The 20,048-nt window shown below is 38.1% G+C and overlaps 1 protein-coding gene across 1 annotated transcript in view; it reads left to right on the top strand.

Annotated features, from left to right (window-relative positions):
- The window catches only part of SIPA1L2 (signal induced proliferation associated 1 like 2), a 193,080-nt gene that overhangs the window by 21,662 nt on the left and 151,370 nt on the right, over positions 1–20,048 (top strand). The window lies entirely within an intron of this gene.

Genomic DNA, 20,048 nt, shown 5'->3' with positions numbered 1-20,048 from the left:
ATAATGTTGAAGCGTTCTGGATCTGGAGACGTGGAGTCCTCTCGCGTGGGAAACTCGGGTCCGGTCGTATTAAGGAATCTTCCCCATTTGTGCTGCGGAATTAGAATCCAATTGTTCACGTTAGGTTTTTAATATTTTGTATTACTGAGTGATAATTAAAAAAGGTTCTTCTCACATTTTTATAATTTAAAACTTACTCCTGTGTGCGGAACATTCCGCAGTGAGAAGAAATAGAAATCTAGCTGAAAATGAATTTAATCGTATTTATAACTCTTGCTTTCCCCCTGGAAATGTAATATTTGTATGCGTGGAAGTCTCTTATTTTATCCTCACAATAACCCCATAAAATAGATTAGGTTGCAAGATACTGATTAGCACCCACTTGATTAATGGGGTTTTTGTCACTCATTATGGTACTGTAATTGCAATATACTTCTAAACGATGTGCACAATCCATGCACATTTAAATTCTTAATTTGGAGAATTAAAAATTGAACATAATGATCATTCCTCTCTGGTTAAAATAAATAGTAAAACGAACACTTAACTTTCCTTAATTATACCCGTATTTGTGTTTTTTCTATGCAAGCTTGCTTGTTTCAGTGACCCTTAATTGATAATTACATGTTTTCATTGGAATACCTGCACACACACATATGCAAATGGTGCTGAGAATGAGTGAGGGTATAGGAGTGGCTTCATTTTTTCCCCTGGACACTGGACACACTTTAGAAAGGACACAGAGAAATTGGAGCAGATTCAGAGAATGGCAAAGTAGATTATAGGGGACTAGTAATTAAATCCTAAGACAGGTGAAAGAATCTGGCTATGCTTTGCATTGGGAAAACATCACTGAAGTGAGACATGAAAGCACTTTTCAAATACTGGAAAGATGTCACATAAAACATCAAGATCTATTCTCTTATTTCAGAATTTGTTACAAGAAGAAATATTTAAATCAAATGTTACAAATGTTTTAAAAATCCCAATGGTAAGAGCAGCAGACAGTGGAATCTATCAGAGAGAGGTGATAAGCCATCTTCAAGCAAAGACTGAGAAGCTATAATTGTATCTTTGATTATTTAATTTACATTCCTGTCCTGGGCAGGGATTGGTCTTAATGGCCTAAATAGCCTCTCAAATTATTTGATTCTAAATATTGTGTGTTTAATTATTGTTAACTGTCAGTACTTGTACAGGTGTTAAATTTGATGTTTTGTGATAATAACAAATCTATCAATTACTATACAAATTCTGAACATAACATCTTTACGTTTCACTGATTTCATTGTAATTTCTTTAATTGCTGTAAGTTGCCCAGAGTCATTGAGAGTTGGATGGCATGCAACTTTAATAAATTATTGCATATACTATTTCTTGAAACTACTAAACTAATGATGGCAGAATATCCTTCTTTGTACAACTATTTTCTAATGAGCAAAACATAAAAAGAATGGCAAAATACAAGAAAATTATAAGTAGAAAATTGCAAGGTATGGATTCTTATAAAACTCTTGTCAGTGAGGTAAGGCAATTACAATATTTTTTTTACTAGAAGTGTTATCAAGTTGTATCTTCTACTGTGAAATTAGATTTTCTGAAAACATAACTTTTCACATTGCAAAGTCAATGTAATTAATCATTGATGCAGATAAATGCTAGAACATATCCAATAATAAGAACATAAATTATCATTATTCCAGAACATTTTTTCTTTAAAACTCACTGAGTTATCCTTAATCTGATTACCTAGGGCAGGGGTCAGCAACCTGAAACAGTGAAAGAGCCACTCGGAACCGGTTCCCTCACGAAAGGAAAAACTGGGAGCCGCAAAAAATGTGTGTACATGCGCGTACATGCGCACATGTGCAGAACAAGGTTTGACTGAAGAGTGGAGCCAAGGCGAGATATGCACCTACCCTGCATATTTGAATTGATTGGTTAAACTTTTTTAGTCCCACTTTTTTTTTGGACTACACACAGCAGAAGACTGGGAGCCGCAGGAGATGGCTGAAAGAGCCGCATGCGGCTCTAGAGCCACGGGTTGCAGACCTGTGACCTAGGGGATTTCATGCAGGACTTGAAGCATTTGGGGTTAAAATGATTTGAAGTGAATAATTCACTTATGTTAGACAGATTGCTTTTCTCAGCACCTTGAACTAGTGTACTAGTTATGATTTGGATTATTTTTGTTTAATGGGATTAACTGAAGTCATCAAAGTTAGCCAGAATTCAGCAGCAGTGACAATTTTTAAAACGGCAAAGCTTTGAAGAAGTATGTTACTATGTTTTGCTTAAGGATGAACAAAGCACCTCTTAGTAGCAACTTCACACACACACACACACACACACACACACACACACACACACACACCCGTCTCCCCGCTCTCCACAAAGCTGTTCTCTTGCTTTGCATCAGTGTCTGTTGTGATGCAAGTCTAGTAGCCAAAAGAGAATGCTGTGCATGGGCTGTACGTGCACAAATGTCTGTTCTAAATCTTTGAGACAGATACTAGATCTATTAAATTTCCATCGAAGTAAATTGCATTAGCTGATCTCAGTGAGACAGTGTTATCGCATATCTTAATAGTTACATAGAAGCAGGACTTTAGTTGGGAAAAATGCAAAGCACCTGTTCTGCAACTGAGATGAAGTCCCTTTACTCCTTAAGAGGAGTTTGAGCTGCCCCATGGAAATAAAGAGATTTTTTTTCTCTCAATATAAATTTCCCTTTTCTAATAATAAGATACTGTAGCAATATGAATATATGTATAATATTTAAAGTATGAAAAATTGAGATTGGTTGCCATATAGAATGTGAACTATGATGTACTCAGAGTAGTATGATTTCAGGAAGGCTAGTTAGGGGCAGATCCATTCCATTTTAAATTAATTAAATTAATCTTCAAACATTTCATGATTTTTGGAATTTGCATTTTAATTAGACATTTCTACAGTTATATTACATTATTGAAGGTAAGAATGGAAGTAACTGAACTAATGAAATATGTCATCTATATTGTTTTAGTCTTATCATAAACACAGTATTTTAAAAATAGTTTCAATTAACCAAAGGGCAATATTTTTAAAAAGTCTTGAAATATTATTTTGCAACCCCTCCCCCCATGTTTTAGAATATAAATCTCCTTTTATTGAAGTGTGACCTGATTACCATTTCTGTCCTGTGTTAATACCTCTTTTCCAGACTTATGTTGCTTATTTCTACACATGTACAACTCTTTCTCCATAAAATTTGCAGAATGAATATAAGCAGTTGGGTAAAACAGTTGGGTATATAAACCGAATAAATAAATAAATAAATAAATAAATAAATAAATAAATAAATAAATAAAACACATTTATTAGTAAAATAAGTATATATTTACCTATATCCCAAATTCACATATTTGCTTCCTTCAAACTTAAGATATAACACATAGAGAAGGAAATTCCAACTCTCCAAATCGACTTTGTTGGAATAGAATAAAGGTAGATAACTCAGGCTGTATTCAGCCCCAGGGAGACTTTTTTTAAAAAAATCCCATTTATATCCCGCCCTTCTCTGAAGACTCAGGGCGGCTTACAATCTAAAGCACAAACCAATGTGCTTAGTAATAGCCTTCATTCTATGTATATGCCTGCTTATTAGGGCTTTCGCCCCCCCCCCCAAGCAGCATTTTTACAAAGTCAGCTTAATTGCCCCCAACAATCTGGGTCCTCATTTTACCTACCTCAGAAGGATGGAAGGCTGAGTCAACCTGAGTCAAATTAAGATTGCTCTATGTAAATTTAGAATATAATCTCACATTAATCAAATGTTAATTAGAATTTCTGTGTCTTTTAAGTCAACTTGATTGCCACTGGTCAATGTATCATTGAATCCTATTGAAACAATACCAATATGCCTTTCAGATTTGGTCATTGGCAGGAAGCGATACTGTGTTAATGTTCTATTTCTTTATCTCTTCTATGCCTCCCCCCTTGCTTCTGTTGCCCCATTCAATCCTGTTTATTGTCCAATCCTTTCCCCTGCAAATTCCTTCCTTTCCTTCCAGTTGAGATCTTTGATACTAGCTTGTATCCATATGTGTGTTTTTCCTTTCACATCCCTCTTTGCTCCAAGCTCATTCCTTGTCTGAGTTCCTTTCTTAGTTTTTTTTTCCTAAACACTGAAGGGGGAAAGGGAAACTGATAGGCTTCAAACATCTCCCTATAATTGTGTAGGTCAAATGCTGGTTCACCAGCGCTTTGGCAAACTATATCCTGGCTTTTATTTATTTATTTATTTATTTATTTATTTATTTATTTATTTATTTGATTTGTATACTGCCCTTCTCCCTAAGGACTCAGGGCGGTGAACAGTGACATAAATATCAAAATGTACAAATACAGATATTGAAAACAAATTAAACCCTAATGCCCAAATGCAGAAGATAAGTTACCTTAAAATAATAATTACAACAGAACCCGTCAGACCAGACCGGATTGCTCAAACAGATAGGTTTTTAGGTCGCGTCGGAAGGAGCGAAGGTCGGGAGCCATCCGGAGCTCAACCGGTAAACGGTTCCATAGGTCAGGCGCGCCCACAGAGAACGCCCTCCCCCTGGGAGCCACCAGACGGCATTCTCTATTATACATGGAGAAAATAAAAATGAATTAAACATTAACTGTTTTAAAATTTTGATTATTAAAAATAATATATACTTGTTTTAAAACTTATTAAGTAGATTTAATTTTTAAAACTTATTTTCTTTTGTGGAATGCTATCCTAATCCCATCCCAGGAAGTTCAAACACAAAAAAAAGTTAAAGGAAAATTTTAATATAACTTGTCAAACCAACCTGAACTTGCCAGTCTAGGTAGCTGACAGACCATCAGAATGCAAGGGGGGGGGGAGAGAGGGGGAATTCAAACTTCAAAGAAACAATCAGAAAAAAGAAAATTTCTTCTAAAGTGGACCTCACAAAGATGAAAGGGGCATTCAGGTTTGCCTGTGTCGTATCTTCTCTGTCACTGAGAAGAATGGAATGGCTCTTGCCTAGCTGACACAAAGACAGGTACCAAGGAAGGAGAATATTTGTAGCTCAGAGATGAAATGAGAGGCCCTTGGTGCTCTCTGAGCTTGCTTGTTTTCTTCCAGAGGTTTCATTATCCTAACTAGGTAATATTATCAGTGCAACTAAGGAGTGCTGTTACCTAATGAAACATTTACAAGAAAACAAGCCAGCTCAGAGAACACCAAGGACCCCACAAAGACAGGTATTCAAAGCTCCGATTTCCAAGTTTTCTGGAACCAGAGAATCAGGGAAAATAGTACAATCTAAGGAAAAGTGGAAGGAAATGTGAGAATAGAATTGTGTTAACCTGTTTTGGATGCCCTTGTTCTATATACTGTGTGCATCCCTGCCAGGAAGGGCAGCCAGCTGAAAGAAACGTATACGTAGAAATTAATTGCTCGGGTCTCCTTGTTATTATCTTTTATCTCTTTATCTTTCACTCCCATTTATAATTTATTATCTACATAATAAGGCATATGCATTTTCAGTTGACTCTCAAGACTAGGCTTGTTCCCGGCTCTACTACCAGATAATTAGCCTAGTCTTGACAGTCAACAGGAAATGCTAAATAATCTCTGAACTTCTGCGAGGTGTGTCAAGTGAAATAATTAGGGGCTTCAAATTATGTTCAGTATGACGGACTTCAGATTATGCTCGGAATTTTATGCCATTGTCCAGTGGCATGAACACAATCTCTATGCAGCATTGCAGCTTTCCCCCAACTTCACATATGGGAGGTTGTGGTTTGCACACTTGAATGAGAAAGCCTGTTGCTTTAACTGTCATGAATGCTTAGATACACATTTGCACATGGCTCCAATTTACATTTATACTCCAGTAACTGGGCAGAAAATTAATTTCATGGATAGGTACCTTCATTCAGATACAATGTTTATTCTACATGAATTTTAAAAAAGGACCAGGGGCAGACTTTTTTTATGATCTCACAAATTCTAGGACAGAACTCTGGCAATAAAGACAAAGCATGAAGAGGATGATCAGCAGCAAGATGGATAGACTCAGTTAGCAATGGTGAATGGCTGTTGAAAAACCGGGTTAGACACAGACTGTCATGCAGAAAATCTATATAGCCATTAAGAGCTGACACTGAGTTGATGGCACAATCAATTGTCCAAGTAATCCTGAAATGTGTTGGATCTCATATCCACTTTGCAAAAATACATTTCTTTGTGTCACTGTTTCTAACGAAATAAATGGCAGTATATACTGTTTTCTTGGTCTGTGCAGAGCCTCAAACAGGATGCCTTGCTTCAATGATCTGCAAACTGAAGTGAAGCTTGGTATTTGCCAAAAACTTGAAAATACCGTATTGACTCAATACCGGGTTCTGCTTGACATTCTCTGACTGGAAAGTGCAAAAGAACTCATTGTTGCCTGCCATCTATTCTTCTGTCCACAATTGGCTCTCCTGTTAAGGCAATAGCATCATGTGTTCTACCTGGTTTAAATACAATATTCATTCTATTTAAAGGCAGTGTTTAAGAAGTTGGTAGCTTGTAGCTAATTGTAATATTCTTTAAAAAGAAAAATAGGAAAATGCAAATGGTTGTTCACAAATTAAGCTTATCTTGAATTAGGCCAGTGCAACAGAAGATTCATAATTGTCCTGGAGCATGGGGGAAGGGAGGGGGGAGGAAGACAGCTAATTATGTATGAAACAGGACAATAAATTACTACTGCACCTATTCTGCAATGGAAAAATACTGCAGACGGCAAATATAAAAGATTTCATTTCTTTCGAAAGCCTTGCCTGATGACTTTGAAGTTCTGTGAATGGTATGTAAATTAGATTAAGTAAACTTAATAACTGTCTAGATTATGGATGTTTTTTTGTTACGGGGAAGATCAAGAGGAGCAGACAGTTGTCAGGTCATGTTAATAGGCATGTTGTAAAACCTTTTAACTATGAGTATTGTAATATTTTAATGTAAAATATTGCATTTTTTCTACCTTCCGATACATAACTATAGTAAGCAATCAAAAAGTCAGCATTCTGGCTCATGAATTAATTAAGAGTCTGCTTTAATGGTTAATGACATTAGAATTTTATTTTAATCAATGAATTCTATATTAACCAATATGTAGTGCTTAGTACAACATAATCTGCAAAGCTGTAATTTTTGAAATAGTTTGCACTGAATGAACTTCATTTTTAACCGATCTTAAATAAAATGTGCACGCATATACTTCTTTGGTAATCATTAAAATATGTCACTCGAGTACACGGTATGATAATAGCAGAAAAATGTATAGGTTATCAGGCTTATCATAGATTCTAGAATGAATCCAACTGGTGCCAATTTCTTCAAAGTATTTAGTCCTGAAATGAGCTTTATTCCTGGACTCAGCCCCTTAAACAACAAAAAGGATAATTACTGCCTCTAGGCAGGGGCAAATTTAAGCCAAGGCATTCCCAAACTTCCCTGTTCTCTAGCAATCCTTGCACCAGAGTAAGAGCACTACATTTTGCAAATGTCACGCAGACTCTTTTTTCAAACTCCAGAGATTTCACTGTCAAAATTCAGCTACAAACCACCACATTTCCAACTACTTTCCAAAAGAAAGAGAATAAATGAATGAATAAGTGAGTGAGTAAAGAACCAAGCATAGTCTTGGATAGGAAGGTATGTAAGAAAGTTTCTAAAAAGATCTCACTGCTTTCTCAATACACTTAAGACTGGTCCCCAGCCATCAGAAAATTGCCTACTCCTGATGAGAAGCAATTATAAAGAAAGAAAAATCCATTACCTTTGCTATTAAAAGATATCTCTCAGGGAGATATTACTTGGGGAGTGTAAAGACATACTCTAGTTTTTAGGAAGATTCCACTCGGGGCATTTCTTTTTAAACAGGGTCTACAATTCCAAGATCACAAAAAATAAATGATAAATGCCTCTTTAAGATTGTCATCCACTTTTATTTCCCTAAAACAGGCGGCTGAAACATCCCCTCCACAAGCAGTGTCTTAAAACAGAAAAGCTTCCATGTTGCTTATTTTTTTAAGTAATTTTTCTGAGTATAAAAAAATCAGTCAAATCCCTTTTTCTTTTTAAAACCAAGGATGAAATTGGGGCTGTGCACAGCATTAAAAAAAACTGTCACAAATTCTTCATATAGAATCTAATAGGTTTTGCAATATAATAATAATAATAATAATAATAATAATAATAATAATAATAATAACAACAACAACAACAACAACAACGACAACAACAACAACAACTTGGAAGGGACCTTGGACAACAACAACAACAACAACTTGGAAGGGACCTTGGAGGTCATCTAGTCTAATCCCCTGCTCAAGCAGGAAACCCTATACCATTTCGGACAAATGGCTGTCCAGTCTCTTCTTAAAAACTTCCAGTGTTGGAGCATTCACAGCTTCTGGAGGCAGGTTGTTCCACTGATTAATTGTTCTGTCAGGAAGTTTCTCCTTAGTTCTAGTTTGCTTCTCTCCTTCCTTAGTTTCCATCCATTGCTTCTTGTCCTGCCTTGAGGTGCTTTGGAGAATAGCTTGACTCCCTCTTCTTTGTGGCAACCCCTGAGATACTAGAACACTGCTATCATGTCACCCCTCGCCCTTCTCTTCATTAAACTAGACATACCCAATTCCAGCAACCGTTCCTTATATGTTTTAGCCTCCAGTCCCCTGTCATCTTTGTTGTTCTTCTCTGTACTCTTTCTAGAGTCTCAACATCTTTTTTACACTGTGGTGACCAAAACTGGATGCAGTATTCCAAGTGTGGCCTTACCAAGGCATTGTAAAGTGGTATTAATACTTAATGTGATCTTGATTCTATCCCTCTGTTAATGAAGCCTAGCACTGTGTTGGCTTTTTTGGCAGCTGCAGCACACTGCTGGCTCATATTTAAGTGATTGTCCACTAGGATTGTCCACTAGGACAATGTTATGTAACATTGGTGATAGGATAGTATTCTTCACCACATCTTAAGATTGCAAGTTATCTGAAGAAGACTAGGGCAAGTTGCGTGACATGTAACATGATGGGTGATTTATATAAAGAATAATAAAAATAACTGATATAACAACATTAAAAGATAGTTGTGAAGGAACTTTGAGACAATAATAATTTTAAAATCCTTCAAAGATAAATGAAGCTAATTTACAATTCTGCAATGCCCAGAATAAAGAGCCAGGGCTTTATGGTGTATTGAAATAAGACTACTGTTTGTGTGTGTGTGGTGGTGGGATTTCTAATTTCTGACACAGCAATTCCTTGGGGGGGGGGTGTCTTTAGTATTGACTCCTGGCGGCTGTCTGGACAAGTCCCTGAAATTTTCTTGGCAAGATTTTGGAATGCCACCACTTGCTGTTTGTCTGGATTTTTGTAACCTTGATCAGGCTGTTCTATCTTCTCTTGTTCCCAATTTTTTCCCCAGGAAAAGCTGAAGTCCTAAAATTGAAAACAAAAACAGGACCAGGACCAGGACCATTCAGAAGAAACCTGAAAAAACTGCAGGACTAAATCAAGGTCAACAAAATAAAACACAATCTCTATAGATTAGAGAAATGCGCAGGTCTACAAGTCAGCGAAGACTGCATAAAACAAAACTTGACATTTAAAAGGAAAGCACTTCAACTCAAAGTTTTCATTCCAACTTGGTTGTCTGCTAAGCTTGACATTTTACTGATGAAATACTGATTTGGCACTTTTAGATGAACATGCTTTTGGTAAAACCACATTTAAATTAATGCATTTCTCTCTGTTTAGTAACTAACAAGTGTTCCAGTTTTGTTCTGATCTCTAGGATCGATAGTTTTTCTTGGAAAACCTTAATTATTTTAAAACTACTATTATTTTAAAACTACTATTTAGAAATAATTGAGGGAATATTGGTCAAAATTAGCTCCCGTGTGATCATATTAAATCAAGCCTAGATTTCCAAATACAATCTGTATAGCCACATAGGCTTTACAATGAATGTTTAAGGAGATTCTGAAATGCAATAAAAAGTAAGGTTTGTGATTTTTGTGGGGGGAAATGATAAGAAAAGCTTACAATAACAAATAACAATAACAACTAAAAATACAGAGGACTCTTCTGTTATTAGGAAGATGCTGAGATAAAACCTAAAAGCTTGGGTTCCCAAGGTGAGGGCCTCAAATTAAATGTAATTTCAGTTTGATACAGCTAACATTATATATATTCCTAATAGTGTCCCTTTAAATGACAATTTTTATAAGAACTTTGGACTTTTGAGGCATTGGGGGACAGATGTGCAGGTAATTCACCCCTGCTTTAATATGTCAAATATAAAAATGATTTTTTTAAAAATGCAGTTTTTAAAAACACAATTGGGAGAAAATGGAGGAAAGGTACAGAGGGCTTTTTGGTATTTATGTTCCATCTTAGTTAAGAGTTAAGACCAAATTGGAGAGAATAAATCCATTAATTAATTTGGAAAAGACGATGGGATAAATGGGAAACAAAAAGATTTAGTTCTTTAAAAGTCAGAATTAACAGAGACAAAAGGAGATTGGAAAACGGTCTTTCAGTACCTTGGACAGAGCCCAGGAAATGGACAACCTTGACAAGAACTACTATATCTTTTCTCTTTGGCTTTTTACTCTCAACTGACTTAGATATACCTCCGGTCCTTGCAGGTGAATAAATTAACCTCTGGATTTGGTTCTGAGTGTTTGAGCGTTCCACACATCTTTGGTTTTGGAGAGGTTTTTCTTTATTAACGGTGTTTGTTCTCAAAGTGTGATCTGAAGATCCCTGGTCTACTAAGTCAAATAAGTAATTTAAAATTTCTCAGTTTTAATTTCTAATGCGGTAAATATCAATAGACACTGTATAATCTACATAAACCAAAGGTTTTGGGGTCTTCAATCATATTTAAGAATGTAAAATGGTCCTGAGTCGAAAATTTTTGAGAACTGCTCCCTTAGGGCATCTTCCGCCTTTATATAATTGTTCTCTTAAACTGTCAGTACCACTAGGTAAACCAGACTAGAAAAAGGCTCAACTCATTTTCTTTATTGAGACTGACCTTAGTAGAATCTTGCATGTGTGATTGTGCTGTACTTTCTCCCCCTTCCAGTGAATCACAGTGGCATCTGCCTGAGCCGCTTCTGAATGTTACCTCGTTGTTCTGGACTTTAAAAAATGCCTTAGCTCCTTTTGCCTAGGTAATGAGTCAGTTTTAGTTCTTTAGCCATGAAAGCCAGCTGGGTGACTTTGGGCCAGTCAATCTTGTCAGCCCAACCCACCTCCTCCTTACTGAACTAAGCTCTTTATAAGGCTGTGGACCTATAACACGTTGTACCGCATTATTCTAACATATTTCAAGGAAAAATATTCAGTCTTTATGTCTACATTTTCCTCAGTGCGGTCACTTAAAAACTCCTTAGCCTTAGTACTCTCAGAGATTGCTGTTTCCCTTAGACTATGATCAAAAATATGGTTTACTTTATAAAGAAATTTAGAAAAAAATCAAACCTTTTCTAGAGGAATAGCAATGCATGTATACTATGTACGAAGGGACGCGGTGGCTCAGTGGGTTAGGACGCTGAGCTTGTCGATCAGAAGGTCGGCAGTTTGGCGGGTCGAATCCCGAGCGCCGTGTAACAGAGTGAGTGCCTGTTACTCGTCCCAGCTTCTGCCAACCTAGCAGTTCGAAAGCACGTAAAAATGCAAGTAGAAAAATAGGGACCACTACGGTGGGAAGGTAACAGCGTTCCGTGCGCCTTTGGCGTCTAGTCATGCCGGCCACATGACCATGGAGACATCCTCGGACAAGCACTGGCTTTGAAACGGAGATGAGCAGCGGCCCCTAGAGTTGGAAACGACTAGCACGCATGTGCGGGGGAACCTTTACCTTTGCCTATACTATGTATGGGAAAGATCAGAAAGATATGTGCAGAAATTGCCATCATGCTTCAAAGCTGAAATGAATGTTCAAAGTTTGCCACCTTTTCACTCAAATTTTAATACATTTTCGGTGTGCTAATCTAGAATTCAAAACTTTACATTTGTCTTTCAAGGTGATGCTGGAAACTGGTATGAATATGGTATGAATATGGTATGAATTCAGTGAATATCAGGCAATGATGCTTAGGGGTTCATTGTAGGCCCTTTTACTGTATATTCACGTTTTGCTTTATTGCTGAGTCACAGAAAGCCAAAATATTTGATTGTTTCACTGTGGTTGAATTTGCTGACCCTGAATGTTTATCTACACCTTAGATTATTGAAGTTGTATAGTGAGTGCCAATAGGACTGAATCCAAAGCGGAAATCTGAGAAATAAAAGGGACACCTCAGGTCTAGAGAATCCAAACATTTATAGAAAGAAAGAAGGGCACAGCTCCAGTGATTCCAATGAATTACTATGACACAAGGTTTAGTGGGAGAGAGAAGAATCATGTGGAGGGAGGAACAAGTGACTGGAATGCCCCGCTTAAAAGGAAGAGCTGGCTGAAAGTGTAAACAAGAGCATTCCTGCTGGGAGATAAAATTACATTTCAGTATTTGTTCACATTGTTAACTGAAATACAGGTGCTGCTATTGCTTTAGCTCATGCCTTTTGCATTTGCAGCGATGCATCCTTTTCAATTCAGCGTTGTCAGTTTCTCATTTCAGCTGCAGCAGAGAAGATTTCTGTCAAAAACAGTTGTTGTTTGGGAAGACACTGAATTAATTACTGTGTGAATTATTTGCTCTGTGGGTGCTATGAGGAAGTCAATGAGGACACTTCCAAATAAGTCTTTAATGAGTTCAGTCATTCATGATCCTGATTTCCATCTCATAAATAATAAACTGTCCTCAATATGCTAATCAAGGATTGCTTTTAAACTGCTTATTTTAATTTTGCTCATAAAAGGGGGAAGCTTTAAAAAAATACTCTGACAGTAATTGGACTAGAAAAAGTTTCAGCACCTTTGTGAATGTTAAATAAACCACTTATTTCCCCCCTTTTTTACTTTGCTTCACAACTTTATTTTTTTTTAATTGAAAAGTTTTAGAATACATTTTAAAAACATAAACTCCCTCCCTCCCCCTCCCCCCCACTTACCCTCCCTCCCCCTCCCCCCCCCCGACTTCCCAGAGCTGAATACAGGGTATTAACTTTTACAAACTAAAGCTAGAATATGCTAACTAACTAAAACAAACACATCAAATTCTATCGCACTTTAACTCCCCTTAAACATAACTAACTAACTAATAATGAATACCTAATAATACATCATATAAAACTAATACTTATTCATATGCTAAATGAAACTTTTTAGTCCCATATTTATTCTGAATATACTCGATCCATCTTCTCCATTCCACAATATATCTCTGTTGCGATTGTTCTTTCAAATATGCTGAAATCTTTGCCATTTCCACCAGGTTTGAAACTTTCAAAGTCCACTCTTCTATAGTAGGCAGTTCCTCCTTCTTCCAATATTGCGCTACTAAAAGTCTTGCTGCCGTAATTAAATTCAACATCAATTTAGTATCTATAACAGTACAATCTGTAATAATACCCAACAGAAATAACTGTGGAGAAAACCTTATCTTTTTCTTAAATATCTTCTGCATGTTCCACCAAATTTTAATCCAAAAAGCTTTGACTTTTTTACAAGTCCACCATATATGATAGTACGTTGCATCATCATAACCACACCTCCAACATTTAGGCTGACAGTTCGGATACATACTTGCTAATTTTTTAGGATCTAAATGCTACCTATAAAACATTTTATAAAAATTCTTTGCTTCACAACTTTAGATTGTTTCAAGAAGAGATAAAAATCCTCATCAAGCTGGAAATTTTATACACTGTGATGATCTCCGACTATAGTATTCTATTTTCTTCCCTAAAACCCTTGTTTCCTAACTATGCATTTTGTGAGGAAAATCTTTGAGATTACAGCTACTTCACTAACCCAGGGTTTTTCAACCTTAGCCTAAGCAGGCTAAGGAGTTCTGGGAGTTGAAATCCATACATCTTCAAGCTGTCAAGGTTGAGAAACACTGCACTAGCCTATCATTTCTCATTTACAGAAGGCAGTAATGCCTTGTCTCTGGCCCAATACAGCTTTCTCAATGAAATGTCTCTAATCTCTAATCTTGTCCCATGCTTATATTTTACCCCAGTGTTTTAAGATGACAATTTCCAGAATTGTCCCATCTACAGTTACCACCCTGGGAAAAGGCTGAATTGCCTTCATAATAATTGGATGACTTGATTAGAGCAGCAGTCCAAATAAGTCCTGGGAATAATACATATTGTATTCCAAGGAATGTGTTTTAACTCTAACACAGGCATGTCAAACTCGCGGCGTCATGTGACATCGCGCGACGTATCATGACTTTTTACCCATTGTCGGCAAAGGGGTGGGCGCGGTTTTAGTATGATGCATCCAGCCCATGGACTGGCAGTTTGACATGCCTGCCCTAACATATAGTAGACAGATCAATAATTTGCAAATGGATTTAATAGCTTAAAGAGGGCCTGTTTCGCAAGGGGTGGGAACTAATGTTGTAGTAATATATTAATCGGTATTCAACTGGAGGGGATAATATGTGTACATGTGATGGGTTTTTTTATGCACTTTTTAAAATGTTTTGATTGTTTTGTGTTTTCTGTCTTTTGTCTTTTTTGTCTTCTTTTGGATTTTTTTTGCATTTTATATTTTAACCTTGTCTTGATATATACAGTATATCAAGATATATCTGGAATGTGTTTCATCTCTGCATGAAGTTTCATAAGAGCACTGTAGACTAACTGTCACTGCACGTTTTTTTTTTGTTCGTCATGCACATGCACCTTCCTTCATGCACATCATGCATCCTCTGAAGCACGGTCCTTCGCCCTCTACAAAGGTGGTTTATACCTTAACACTAACTGCCAAAGTCAGTTCCCTTCTTAACTACATGGAGAGAACAAACTTTGCTGTTTAGAAGAGGCTACAAAACATGTTTACTTATTTATTTATTTATGTCTATCTCTTTACTTTCAAAGAAGGAAGAGAGCAGAGGTTTAACTTCATAAGAACCTTGTGCTAATTTGAGAGCTTGGCTTCAAATAACCATCTGCTATAAGGCCCTAATCAACAGAGGGATAACATCAAAATCGTGAGCAGTGATAGTACCTTTTTATACTGCACTAGTGGGGCCACACTTGGAATACTGCATCCAGTTTTGGTCACCAGATGCAAACAAGATGCTGAGACCCTAGAAAGCATGCAGAGAAAAGCAACAAATATGATAAGTGGTTTGGAGGTAAACTGTATGATAAACAGTTAAGGGAACTAGGTATGTCTATCTTATTGAAGAGAAGGATTAGGAATGACATGATAGTTGTCTTCCAGTACTTGAGGGGCTGTCACAGAGAAGAGGGGGTTGACTTATTCTCCAAAGCACTTGAGAGAAGGACAAGAAGTAATGGGTGGAAGCTTGTTAAAGAGAGATTCAGTGCAGAACTAAGGGGAAATTTCCTTGACAGTGAGAACAATCAATCAATGGAAGAGCTTGCCTCCCAGAATTATGGGTGCTCCATTGCTGGAGATTTTCAAGAAAGCCCCACACTGAGGGAGATGGGCAGTTAAGAAATACAAAATATAAATAAATAAATGAAATAAAAAAAGATTTTACAAACATTTGTACAGGATGATATGTCTCCTTCCTTGAGCAGGGGGTTAGACTAGAAGACTTAAAAGGTCCCTTCAAGTGCTATGTGATTCTATGATTTTAAGTTAAGGTACTGTAATGTGCTTTTGTTTAAGGGGCAGGGTATGAGGCCTCAAAAGACAGTACAGAACTTGCAATGAATTTGAAATGTACTTGTTAGAGCAGGGGTGTCAAACTGCCGTCCCACAGGCCGGACGCATCACGACGAAACCGCGCCCACCCCATTGCCAGCAATGGGGAGAAAGCTCCGATATGTCGCGCGACATCACGTGACGTCATGAGTTTGACATGTCTGTGTTAGAGAATTAAGTGGGATTGGCTGCTGCAATCACTAAGCTGGTGTTTTACATTTTGTTTTTCATCAATTGAATGTTTTATTTTAATTCTTCACTTTCCAAGGTTTATTATTTTTTTCCTAAGCATGATGAGACATATATATGATAAATAGATTTGATGTGCCCAGTTTTGCATAATTATCTGCTTAACATGCATATTAACCTATTGACTGTTATGAATTGTTAGGCCACAATTCATGTCTTATTTGCTTAATATAATTCTATTGTCTGTATCTGTAATCTTTGTTCTTTTTTGAAGGGCCTCCATAAGAAGTAATTTTTAGGTATTTTGTTTTGAATCTCTCATAGAAAATGACCTTGTCGGCAGCAAATCATAGAAAACACAAATGAAATTTTCTATATCCTCTAAAAAGGGTTTTCCTTTTTTCAAAGAAGATTGATAATTCAGTAAAAATAATGTGCAGCTCTCAAAACATAACAAAAAAATAACAAAAAAAGTGTAAAGCCCCTTTCCACCTTCAAATATTAAAAAAGAAATATTCATTATGGAAGAAGGAGAATTACAAGCTGCCTAGGTCACAATTGTACAGCAGTTTACCAATTAATTAAAAAAAAACTTCAAAAAAATGGATCGACAACAAGATGGTGCTGGTGCTGCCACCAATGAAGAGCCATCAGGAATATTACAGACCAGAAAGTAAGAGTTCTTTATGAGAGAGACCATCAGTAGAGAGTTCTATGGATCATCAAAATGTTTTGAATTAAAAAATAGATTCATAAATATATTTGAGGTATGAATTCCATAACTTATATCAAGAGACCCAGTACATAAGACTTGGCACAACCTAGGAGACAAAAATCAAAATCCTAGCACAAGTTCCTGAGATTTTTTTCAGCTTCTTGAGGATTCCAAATTTTAAATCAGAGACTGTTGGGACGATAGAAGATCCTGTTCCTTACTCAGATTTTTGTTCATGGACTGTTCCCTCTTTGTTATACTGAGTATCTGGATCCATACCAATTGGGTATCAGGCCCGGGTACAGCACAGAGATGGCATTGGTCGCGCTGGTGGATGATCTCTGGCGGGCCCGAGACAGGGTTATTCCTCTGTCCTGGTCCTATTAGACCTCTCAGCGGCTTTTGATACCATCGACCATGGTATCTTGCTGCGACGTCTTGAGGGGTTGGGAGTGGGAGGCACCGTTTTACGGTGGTTCTCCTACTTCTCAGGCCGTTCGCAGACGGTGTTGGCAGGAGTGCAGAGGTCAACCCCTAGGCCCCTTAGTTGTGGGGTGCCTCAGGTGTCGGTACTCTTGCCCCTCCTGTTCAACATCTATATGAAGCCACTGGATGACATCATCTGTGGTTTCGGGGTGAGGTATCATCAATATGCTGATGATACCCAGCTTTTCATCTCCACCCCGAACCAACCCAGCGATGCCCTCGATGTGATGTCCCGTTGCCTGGAAGCGGTACGGATTTGGATGGGGAAGAACAGGCTCCAGCTCAACCCAGCCAAGACTGAGTGGCTTTATGTACCGGCATCTCAACTTGTCCAAGAGGTTCCATCTTTGGTTATGGGAGGAGAGGTGTTACCTCCCGTTGATAGGGCACGCAATTTAGGCATCTTCCTGGACTCACGACTCAGTTTTGGAGTCGTGGCCAGGGGGGCATTTGCCCAGGTTCGCCTGGTGCGCCAGTTGCGCCCCTATCTGGACCGAGATGCTCTACGTATGGTCACTCACGCACTCGTTACCTCCCGGATAGATTACTGCAATGCTCTCTACATGGGGCTGCCCTTGAAGACCACCCGGAGGCTCCAGCTGGTGCAGAATGCAGCCGCGCGGGTAGTGATGGGAGCATCCCGATACTCCCATATTACACCCCTCCTGTGTGAGCTTCATTGGTTACCGGTTGTCTTCCGGGTGAGATTTAAGGTGCTGGTACTTACCTTTAAAGCCCTACATGGCCTAGGCCCAGGATATTTGCAAGACCGTCTGCTACCGGGGACGACTTCCCATCGCCCAGTGCGCTCACACAGAGAGGGCCTCCTCAGGGTGCTGTCGGCTAGACAATGTCAGCTGGCATCCCCCAGGGGGTGGGCCTTCTCTGTGGGAGCACCAGCCCTGTGGAACCAGCTTCCCCTTGAGCTTCGGATGGCCCCGGATCTCCGGTCCTTTCGCCGCGGCCTTAAAACATTCCTTTTTCATCAGGCTGACCTGGACTGACGACAGGGTTTTTAAAAATGTTTTTTTAATTTTTAATTGTTTAGTCTAACTTATTTATTGGGGCTGTTTATTTAATTTCTTTTAACTTTTGTATTGTTGTTTTTATTGTTGTTAGCCGCCCTGAGTCCTTCGGGAGATAGGGCGGCATATAAGTCCCAAAAATAAAATAAATAAATAAAATGATCAATCTAGTTCTACGTTCTTTCACACTTATTTTCTAAGCTAGGGTTTCTGTCTATGGCCACAGGTGATTGGAAAGTAGTAGAATAAGCTGTTTAAATGAACTCCTATAGCTACCAGCTATTCCCTTTGGCAGGGGTGTCAAATTCGCAACATCATACGACGTGTTGCGATGTATTGCAACTTTTTCACCATTGCTGGCAATGGGGTGGGTGTGGTTTCACTATGATGCATCCGGCCCCCTGCCCTATGGCCTTCCAAAGCCATTTTTAAATCCAGAAATAAATGGTAATTTCCAAATGGGAAAAAAGTGCCCAGGGTTCACAAACCCCAAATGCTTTGAGTTTGAGTTTGCATTTGAGAGAAATCGACTGATATAAGCAAGGAACGTTTATTAGTTTAACCAGGAAGAAATGCTTTTGTTCCATTTCTCCTTTTAATAACTCACTATATGGACCAAGTTTCAAATTACAAAGGTTTACCCAAGGCATGTTATTAAAACTTCACAAAAAGTCTGCCCTTGGATTATTATTCATTGCAACGTTGCGGGTGCCTGAAAATTGCATGTCCTGTCTCAGCCAAATAACCAAAGCTGTGCGATTATTTGAAGTGGAAAAAGGAGCAGATGGTTTTTCAGTCAAAGTGCTGAAATGGAAGAGGCAGATTGCTGGAAAACCAACATCTTATTGCCTTGTGTGCACTTGTAAAATCGCAGCACAGGATGGATGATGCTGGAACTCTGTGTACAAAAGTTGGCACTATGCAACCTTGAGTTTCTGTGAAATAAGCCACCACTTATGCAAAAAGGAAAATTACAAGGCAAGATAGCTAAACTGACTGAGTACTAGATATCTTTTGTTCAATACTTTGGGATTATGGCTTTTCTTTATTTTTAGAACTCCTGGGTGTTAGTTGAATCCTGTTAAAAAAGAAAGAAGATGATCCACTGAATCACTTTGCTTTTTTTTTCTGTCTCTCTCTGTCTTTCAAGAAATAAACCTTAGCAAGATATAAAGCCACAGAGCACTTGGTCTGGTTAAGAGGAACAAGGGTGGGTTTTTTTTCACAAAATGTAGGGCCCTCTGTAACACTTGTGACATTCTATATCAAAACTGATTTTATTTATTTATTTTATTTATTTTAATTCCATTTATATCCCGCCCTTCTCTGAAGTCTCAGGGCGGCTTACAAGCTTAGCAGTAGCCCTCATTCCATGTACATGCCTGCCCATTAGGGCCCTCACCCCCCCCCAAGCGGCATTATTACAAAGTCAGCTTAATTGCCCCCAACAATCTGGGTCCTCATTTTACCTACCTCGGAAGGATGGAAGGCTGAGTCAACCTTGAGCCTGGTGGGACGCGAACCTGCACTAATTGCAGGCAGCTGGTGTTACTTAAGGAGGCATTAGCCCACTGCTCCACCAAGGCTCAATCAATTTTTTTAGTAAAGATCTGGTTGGGACTGAAATGTTGAATGGGGTTGAGTTGGGTTGGGTTGGGGTATTCATATTAGTGAATGTAGTTGCCAGATATAGTGAAATTGAAGCATGTGACTGTCTAATGCAAGCCTGCAGTTGCAAGAGGGAAGCCTAATGAGTCTAAGAAGACAGCGAAGA

The sequence above is a fragment of the Vipera ursinii genome (genome assembly GCF_947247035.1).
Source record: "Vipera ursinii genome assembly, chromosome: 1".
Classification (NCBI taxonomy): Eukaryota; Metazoa; Chordata; class Lepidosauria; order Squamata; family Viperidae; genus Vipera; species Vipera ursinii.
The sequence above is the reverse complement of the archived record's forward strand: the minus strand, read 5'-3'. Positions and strand labels throughout refer to the sequence as shown.